This window comes from Oncorhynchus tshawytscha, linkage group LG24, assembly GCF_018296145.1.
Source record: "Oncorhynchus tshawytscha isolate Ot180627B linkage group LG24, Otsh_v2.0, whole genome shotgun sequence".
Lineage (NCBI taxonomy): Eukaryota > Metazoa > Chordata > Actinopteri > Salmoniformes > Salmonidae > Oncorhynchus > Oncorhynchus tshawytscha.
This window is the reverse complement of record NC_056452.1, coordinates 13,784,000-13,792,890: the sequence shown is the minus strand read 5'-3', so window position 1 is coordinate 13,792,890 and position 8,891 is coordinate 13,784,000. Positions and strand designations below refer to the sequence as shown.

Genomic DNA, 8,891 nt, shown 5'->3' with positions numbered 1-8,891 from the left:
AACATCAAATTGATCAGAAATACAGTGTAGACATTGTTAATGTTGTAAATTACTATTGTAGCTGGAAGTGGGTATTTTTTTAATGGAATATCTACATAGGCCTACAGAGGCCCATTATCAGCAACCATCACTCCTGTGTTCCAATGACACGTTGTGTTAGCTAATCCAAGTTTATCATTTTAAAAGGCTAATTGATCATTAGAAAACCCTTTTGCAATTATGTTAACACAGCTGAAAACTTGGCAGGTGTTTTTAAACGTGGTCTGCCACTGCAAGGACGATCAGCTGTCCATCCTGCCTCCCTGTAGCGCTGTCTTAGGCGTCTCACAGTACTGACATTGCAATTTATTGCGCTGACCACATCTGCAGTCCTCATGCCTCCTTGCAGCATGCCTAAGGCATGTTCCCGCAGATGAGCATGGAACCTGGGCATCTTTCTTTTGGTGTTTTTCCAGTCAGTAGAAAGGCCTCCTCCATCTGTAAGCTGTTAGTGTCTTAATGACCGTTCCAGAGGTGCGTGTTCATTAATTGTTTATGGTTCATTGAACAAGCATGAGAAACAGTGTTTAAACCCTTTACAATTAAGATCTGTGAAGTTATTTGGATTATTTCGAATGATCTTTTAAAGGCAGGGTCCTGAAAAGGGGACGTTTCTTTTTTTGCTGAGTTTATATTAGACGAAAGAAGCACCTTGTTCTTGCTTGCTGGATATAAAATAGACTACAGCATTCATAATGAACTGGCGGGGAAGATAAGGGTGAGAGCTTCTCAGGTATAATGTCATCACATTAGGGCTGGTGGTAAAAATGCAATAAACGGGAATCCTTTGGGAATCCTTTGTGCTCCCTGTGCCCAATGTTTATGTTCACAATTAAATGTATTACATCAGAATGCCCAACGTTAGAATGTTTCCAATCAAATTTATGAATTAAATTAGAACGTTTTCCTATCCGTCTAATTTGCATAAACATTGTGATTGGATGATAGCTGTGAAGGTTATCGAATCCTCTGATCTCCTGGAGCTCATTAATGATGGAACGTTCATATTTGAATATTGCCGAAAGGCCGGTCTCTTTGGTAATGACAAGGAGTGGAATGTTAGATAAAGACACTGGTACCAGGCTAGCGGTCATAGAGATGGATCCCCTTCCGTAGCGGTGCGTGGGTAAAGTCCCTGGGGAAGCCAAGCCAGAAACAAAAATGCCAATTTACAACCTGTGTTGTGATAATTGCGTTGTTTGCGCTATAACCTGTAAGTTCATATGCCATGTCACCGTGAAATATAGGCCTAAGGCTGAGACAATAAGAAGACAGTGGCAGAATAAATTCAACCACACCTTTGTTTCATCACGAAGTCAGAGAACAACCTCTGTCTGGTGAAGTCCACAAAGCATATTGCCTGTAACAAACAGTTACATGACCCAAAGCATGGTCAAGCAAGTTAAAATGTCCAACATTTTCAGAGTACTAAAACAACCTTTGATTTAGAACCACAGAAATGACGCTTGTGTGTGTGCAAGTAGAAAAAAACATGTTGACTCACCCGACGTAGAGAAACACCAATGCCATCCTCCTCTCTGTCATGTTGACTCACCCGACGTAGAGAAACACCAATGCCATCCTCCTCTCTGTCATGTTGACTCACCCGACGTAGAGAAACACCAATGCCATCCTCCTCTCTGTCATGTTGACTCACCCGACGTAGAGAAACACCAATGCCATCCTCCTCTCTGTCATGTTGACTCACCCGACGTAGAGAAACACCAATGCCATCCTCCTCTCTGTCATGTTGACTCACCCGACGTAGAGAAACACCAATGCCATCCTCCTCTCTGTCATGTTGACTCACCCGACGTAGAGAAACACCAATGCCATCCTCCTCTCTGTCATGTTGACTCACCCGACGTAGAGAAACACCAATGCCATCCTCCTCTCTGTCATGTTGACTCACCCGACGTAGAGAAACACCAATGCCATCCTCCTCTCTGTCATGTTGACTCACCCGACGTAGAGAAACACCAATGCCATCCTCCTCTCTGTCATGTTGACTCACCCGACGTAGAGAAACACCAATGCCATCCTCCTCTCTGTCATGTTGACGAAACGGTCTGTCACTCTATCATACAGTACACGCTTTTAGTTTTTGTTGACCTCGGCAACCTGGCTAAAATGCTTGCTCGCTAGCCTAACTTCCTTTCATGGGCAACGATTAACCAACTAGTTAACCTGTTTACTCAGTTTCAAAAACCATAAAGGGCTGGTGGTGTGTTTACATACACTACATGACCAAAAGTATGCTAACACATGCTCCTTGAACATCTCATTCCAAAATGATGGGCATTAATATGGAGTTGGTCCTCCCTTTGCCGCTATAACAGCCTCCTTCCACTCTTCTGGGAAGGCTTTCCACTAGATCTTGGAACATTGCTGCGGGGACTTTCTTCCATTCAGCCACAAGAGCATTAGTGAGGTCAGACACTGATGTTGGGCAATTCGGCCTGGCTCTCAGTCGCCGTTCCAATTCATCCCAAAGGTGTTTTGATGGGGTTGACTGGCTCTGTGCAGGCCAGTCATGTTATTCCACACCGATCAACAAACCATTTCTGTATGGACCTCGCTTTGTGCACTGGGGCATTGTTATGCGGAAACAGGAAAGGGCCTTCCCCAAATTGTTGCCACAAAGTTGGAAGCACCGAATCATCTAGAATGTAATTGTATTAATGCTGTAGCATTAAGATTTCCATTCACTGGAACTAAGTGGCCTAGCCCGAACCATAAAAAACAGCCCCAGACCATTATTTCTCCTCCACTAAACTTCACAGTTGGCACTATGCATGGGGGCAGGTAGAATTCTCCTGGCATCCACCAAACCCAGATTAGTCCATCGGACTGCCAGATGGTGAAGCGTGATTCATAATTCCAGAGAACGCGTTTCCACTGCTCCAGAGTCCAATGGCGGTGAGCTTTACACCACACCAGCCGATGCTTAGCATTGCGCAAGGTGAGCTTAGGCTTGTGTGCGGCTGCTCGGTCATGGAAACCCATTTCATAAAGCTCCCAACTAACAGTTCTTGTGTTGACATTGCTTCCAGAGGCAGTTTGGAACTCAGTAGTGAGTGTTGCAACCAAGGACAGAAAATATTTTTTGTGGTTGCACATTACCTTTAAAACTGGAAAGCCACTAAAAGAGAGTAGCCTACTAATCTTTAACTGGTTATAGTAAGACATTGTTCCTATCAGTCAAATTTAACAGTTGATAAACTGAAGGTGGTGGTAAATGAATAAAACCTTTGTTGTGTGTATGCACTCTAATGCACTTTACTCAATAAATTTATTTTTCAACCCAACAGAGTTCATCTGACTTTTTAGTAATTCCTTGAAAGAATGAATGCAGAGGAGTGGTTCTTTTCAAAACTCAATTTATTGAAAAGATAAATATATTCAAAATAGTATCAAAATCTTTATGGCTACTTATCTTAAAGGACAGACAATGCTGACATCAACATAGCAGCTCGTCAGGAATCACATGCATAAATAGACTTGGAAATTAATGACTTTTTTCTCCAATATATAAGATGGATTTTCAACTCAACTCCTGAGATTAGCCAGTAACTTTCCTCCTGTCCTTGGTAACATCAACCCTTTCACAAGAATATAGAGTTCATCTAGTATCAGCTGTAGTATCAGCTGTCCTCATGTAACTGTAAGTAAACTGGCTGGCCTGCTTCCTCATGCGTTGCTGTGCTTTCAGCTTCCTGCCTTTCTGGGTTGCCAGTCCCATTATAAGCAGGTAGATCTGCAATGAAGGGTATGGAACCGAAATAAAACCATGACATTAGATAATAGTGAAATCACACAATATCGCCCGAGATATATAAACATTTCTTCTGGTTTAGATGTCTGTCACTTACAAGTCTTGGATAGGGATTCCTGTAATAAAGACCTGCAAAACTTAGTGGGGAAAAACATCACTCAGATTCTCACACGAAAAGCATTTAAGTGTGAACTCTAAAACATGTCTGACTTGTCCAGAGATTATTACTAAATGAAAGAATTTGAAAATGTCAACCAGGCTTTTCTTGACACTCACCAATTTCTATCCTTGTCTCACATTCTGCTAAGCACTTCTTTATTGATTCCTGATCTGTCAACTGAAAGGGATACACAGAGCAACAGATTCATCAAACAGATACAGATGATACCGAGCTACACAGACAAACATAGGGTCTGTCTTTTTGCCTGTTGGTTCTGTCTGAAGAGGGTCTGGGCCTCCTGGACAATGTACCTTCTGTCACTCACAGTGTCTTGTGGGAGTGTGGCCTGCGCCCCAGGCGATCCGAAATACCCTAATATACAGTGACAGGACCTGATTACGTGTGGCTGTCGTCATTTGGTCTAAAAACAATACAAAGCAGGGAATAGAAAAAAGATATGCAAGGAGTAACTTGCCCGATATACACTGCTCAAAAAAATAAAGGGAACACTAAAATAACACATCCTAGATCTGAATGAATGAAATATTCTTATTAAATACTTTTTTCTTTACATAGTTGAATGTGCTGACAACAAAATCACACAAAAGTTATCAATGGAAATCAAATTTATCAACCCATGGAGGTCTGGATTTGGAGTCACACTCAAAATTAAAGTGGAAAACCACACTACAGGCTGATCCAACTTTGATGTAATGTCCTTAAAACAAGTCAAAAGGAGGCTCAGTACTGTGTGTGGCCTCCACGTGCCTGTATGACCCCCCTACAATGCCTGGGCATGGCTCCTGATGAGGTGGCAGATGGTCTCCTGAGGTATCCAGACCTGGACTAAAGCATCCGCCAACTCCTGGACAGTCTGTGGTGCAACGTGGCGTTGGTGGATGGAGCGAGACATGATGTCTCAGATGTGCTCAATTGGATTCAGGTCTGGGGAACGGGCGGGCCAGTCCATAGCATCAATGCCTTCCTCTTGCAGGAACTGCTGACACACTCCAGCCACATGAGGTCTAGCATTGTCTTGCATTAGGAGGAACCCAGGCCCAACCGCACCAGCATATGGTCTCACAAGGGGTCTGAGGATCTCATCTCGGTACCTAATGGCAGTCAGGCTACCTCTGGCGAGCACATGGAGGGCTGTGCGGCCCCCCCAAAGAAATGCCACCCCACACCATTTTTTATTTATTTATTTCACCTTTATTTAACCAGGTAGGCAAGTTAAGAACAAGTTGTCATTTACAATTGCGACCTGGCTAAGATAAAGCAAAGCAAACCATGATTGACCCACCGCCAAACCGGTCATGCTGGAGGATGTTGCAGGCAGCAGAACGTTCTCCACGGCATCTCCAGACAGTCACGTCTGTCACATGTGCTCAGTGTGAACCTGCTTTCATCTGTGAAGAGCACAGGGCGCCAGTGGCGAATTTGCCAATCTTGGTGTTTTCTGGCAAATGAAAAATGTCCTGCACGGTGTTGGGCTGTAAGCACAACCCCCACCTGTGGACGTCGGGCCCTCATACCACCCTCATGGAGTCTGCTTCTGACCGTTTGAGCAGACACATGCACATTTGTGGCCTGCTGGAGGTCCTTTTGCAGGGCTCTGGCAGTGCTCCTTGCACAAAGGCGGAGGTAGCGGTCCTGCTGCTGGGTTGTTGCCCTCCTACGGCCTCCTCCACGTCTCCTGATGTACTGGCCTGTCTCCTGGTAGCGCCTCCATGCTCTGGACACTACGCTGACAGACACAGCAAACCTTCTTGCCACAGCTCGCATTGATGTGCCATCCTGGATGAGCTGCACTTCCTGAGCCACTTGTGTGGGTTGTAGACTCCGTCTCATGCTACCACTAGAGTGAAAGCACCGCCAGCATTCAAACGTGACCAAAACATCAGCCAGGAAGCATAGGAACTGAGAAGTGGTCTGTGGTCACCACCTGCAGAACCACTCCTTTATTGAGGGTGTCTTGCTAATTGCCTATAATTTCCACCTGTTGTCTATCCCATTTGCACAACAGCATGTTGTGTGATTGACTTGGAGTTACATTGTGTTGTTTAAGTGTTCCCTTTATTTTTTTGAGCAGTGTAATTAACACCAGACCCAACCAAAGGATCCAGAGTACTGCAAAAGACTGGGGGCTCCGTTTGAATTGATATAATCTGTGCTCAAACATCATTGAACAGGTGAAAATATATACATTTAGAATATATATGGCGGTTGGTGAAAGTAAATATTCCATTACATTGCTTTGAATGATTACTTAAACAGAGGTACTTTTAGTGCTGGACATGTGGGTAAATAACACATGTACATACATGTTTCAATAAACCACTAGGTGGCAATATAACATCTGAAATTAAGTAATAGTAGCAGAGACTAGATAGTTCTTATTATAAAAATTGACAGCCGTGGTATATCAGACCGTATGCCACGGGTATGACAAAATGTTTATTTTTACTACTCTAATTCCGTTGGTAACCAGTTCATAATAGCAATAAGGCACCTCGGGGGTTTGTGATGTATGGCCAATATACCACGGCTAAGGGCTGTATCCAGGCACTCCGTGTTGCGCATAAGAACAGCCCTTAGCCATGGTATATTGGCCATATACCACATGTCCTCTGGCCTTCCTGCTTAATTATACCTCAGTGGACTAAATAGCTACTTGCTTCTTCTACAACTACAGCCATTCACTGGTTTCCACAAATACAAAGTAAGAGAAAGGAAAGGGAAAGGGGGATACCTAGTCAGTTGTACAACTGAATGCATTCAGTTTAAATGTGTCTTCCGCATTTAACCCAACCTTCTGAATCAGAGAGGTGCGGGGGCTGCCATAATCGACATCCAAGTCTTAAACAGGCTACAACGTAAAAATGTATGAAAACAAAAATGTGCTTTTCGGTCTTAATTTAAGGTTAGCGTTAGGCTTAATGTTAGCAGTGTGGTCAAGGTTATGGCTAGGTTTAAAATCACATTTTAAGAAGATGAATTGTAGGGTTTATGATTTTTGTGGCTGTGGTAACTAGTGACGACCCTTCCCCGGTGACTGGTTAAAAATCAAATCAAGTTTATTTATAAAGAGCTTTTAACATCAACAGATGTCAAAGTGCGTATACAGAATCCCAAACTAAAACCCCAAATAGCAAGCAATACATGTAGAAGCTGTCTTATGTAGCCTAGAATTATGCTGCGTTCAAAACAACCGGGAACTCGGAATCTCCGACTTCAGTGTGTTCTAGACAACTGGGAACTCAGAAAAAAACAAGCTCTGACGATGAAAAATTGGTTTGAATTGGTTTGAACATCCAAGTATTAATTCCAACTCGGGAACTCTGGCCTCTTTCTAGAGCTCCGACTTTCCGACCTGAAGATCACTGACGTCATGATTTGACCTAGTATTTTTCAGAGTTCCCAGTTGTCTTGAAAGCACCATTCAACCTCAGGAGGCTGAAGAAATGTGGCTTGTCACCGAAAACCCCCACAAACTTTTACAGATGCACAATTGAGAGCATCCTGTCGGGCTGCATCACCGCCTGGTACGGCAACTGCATCGTCCACAACCGCAGGGCTTTCCAGAGGGTGGTGCGGTCTGCACAGTGCATCACCGGGGGAAAACTACCTGCCCTCCAGGAAGGACAAAAAGATCATCAAGGACAACAACCACCCGAGCCACTGCCTGTTCACCCCGCTACCATCCAGAAGGCGAGGTCAGTACAGGTGCATCAAAGCTGGGACCTGAAAAATAGCTTCTATCTCAAGGCCATCAGACTGTTAAACAGCCATCACTAACACAGAGAGTCTGCTGCCTACATACAGACTTGAAATCATTGGCCTCTTTAATAAATGGATCACTAGTCACTTTAATAATGTTAACATATATTGCATTACTCATCTCATATACTCATCTCTATACTCATCTCTGATACTGTATTTTATCCCATCTATTGCATCTTGCCTATGCCGCTAGGTCATTGCTCATCCATATAGTTATATATTCCTATTCCATTCCTTTACTTAGATTTGTGTGTATTAGGTAGTTGTTGTGGAATTGTCAGATTACTTGTTAGATATTGCTGCACTGTCGGAATTAGAAGCACAAGCATTTCGCTACACTCGCAATAACATCTGCTAACCATGTGTAAGTGACCAATAAAATTAGATTTATAATGAGCTGATTAATGTTGAAAATTGTAATTTTCTAGGGGAATAAAATGAGGTCAAATATTAACTTAGTGATAGTGATCTTCAGGCCGGAGCTCTAGAAAGACGCCAAAGTTTGACCGTAGGCGCTTTTATTTTCCCAAATACCTAATTGTCTTGAACGCACCTAAGTCAGAGATTTTCGAATTCCTAGTTGTTTTGAACGCGGCATATATAGCTAGTTAGTTATCCAATGCCATGTTCAAAACAACTGGGAGCTCGGAACTCCGAAATGTCCAACTTCAGTGCGTTCAAAACATCTGGAAAATACGAGCTCCGACTGAAAAAAATCGATTTGAACAGTCATCCATCTTTCTAGAACTCCGACATTCCAACTTGAAGTTCAATGACGTGATGATCTACCTCGTATTTTTCCGAGTTCCCAGTTGATTTGAACGCGGCATAATGGGGTCTGTGCGTCACACCTATGAATATGGGCTAACGTGAGCTAGCAGGGTAACAAGGCAAAGTACCTGGTTTATGGCACGCTTATCGTTAATTTAATACGAAAGTCTAGGGTAGGAATATCTAACGCTGTATGTTTACATTGCAATAACACCATGCTGACTTATCGAATAGTAGTATTATCTGCCAATTATTACTTGACCTACCTGCTGTGCTGTTAGCTTTTTGACAACATGTCGCATTGAAATGACGATTAAATTGACGTATTTTGAGAGGTGTGTTCGCAGCAATTAGTGTTGTTAA

The 8,891-nt window shown here is 43.2% G+C and overlaps 1 long non-coding RNA gene across 1 annotated transcript; it reads right to left on the bottom strand.

Moving 5' to 3' along the window:
* Positions 1 to 3,423: 3,423 nt before the first annotated feature.
* On the bottom strand, positions 3,424 to 8,877 carry LOC112223664. The gene is made up of 4 exons (XR_002949358.2): positions 8,795 to 8,877; positions 4,091 to 4,151; positions 3,912 to 3,930; positions 3,424 to 3,796 (listed from the first exon to the last, which is right to left on the bottom strand). It is a non-coding gene; the product is annotated as an uncharacterized LOC112223664 (long non-coding RNA).
* Positions 8,878 to 8,891: the final 14 nt, after the last annotated feature.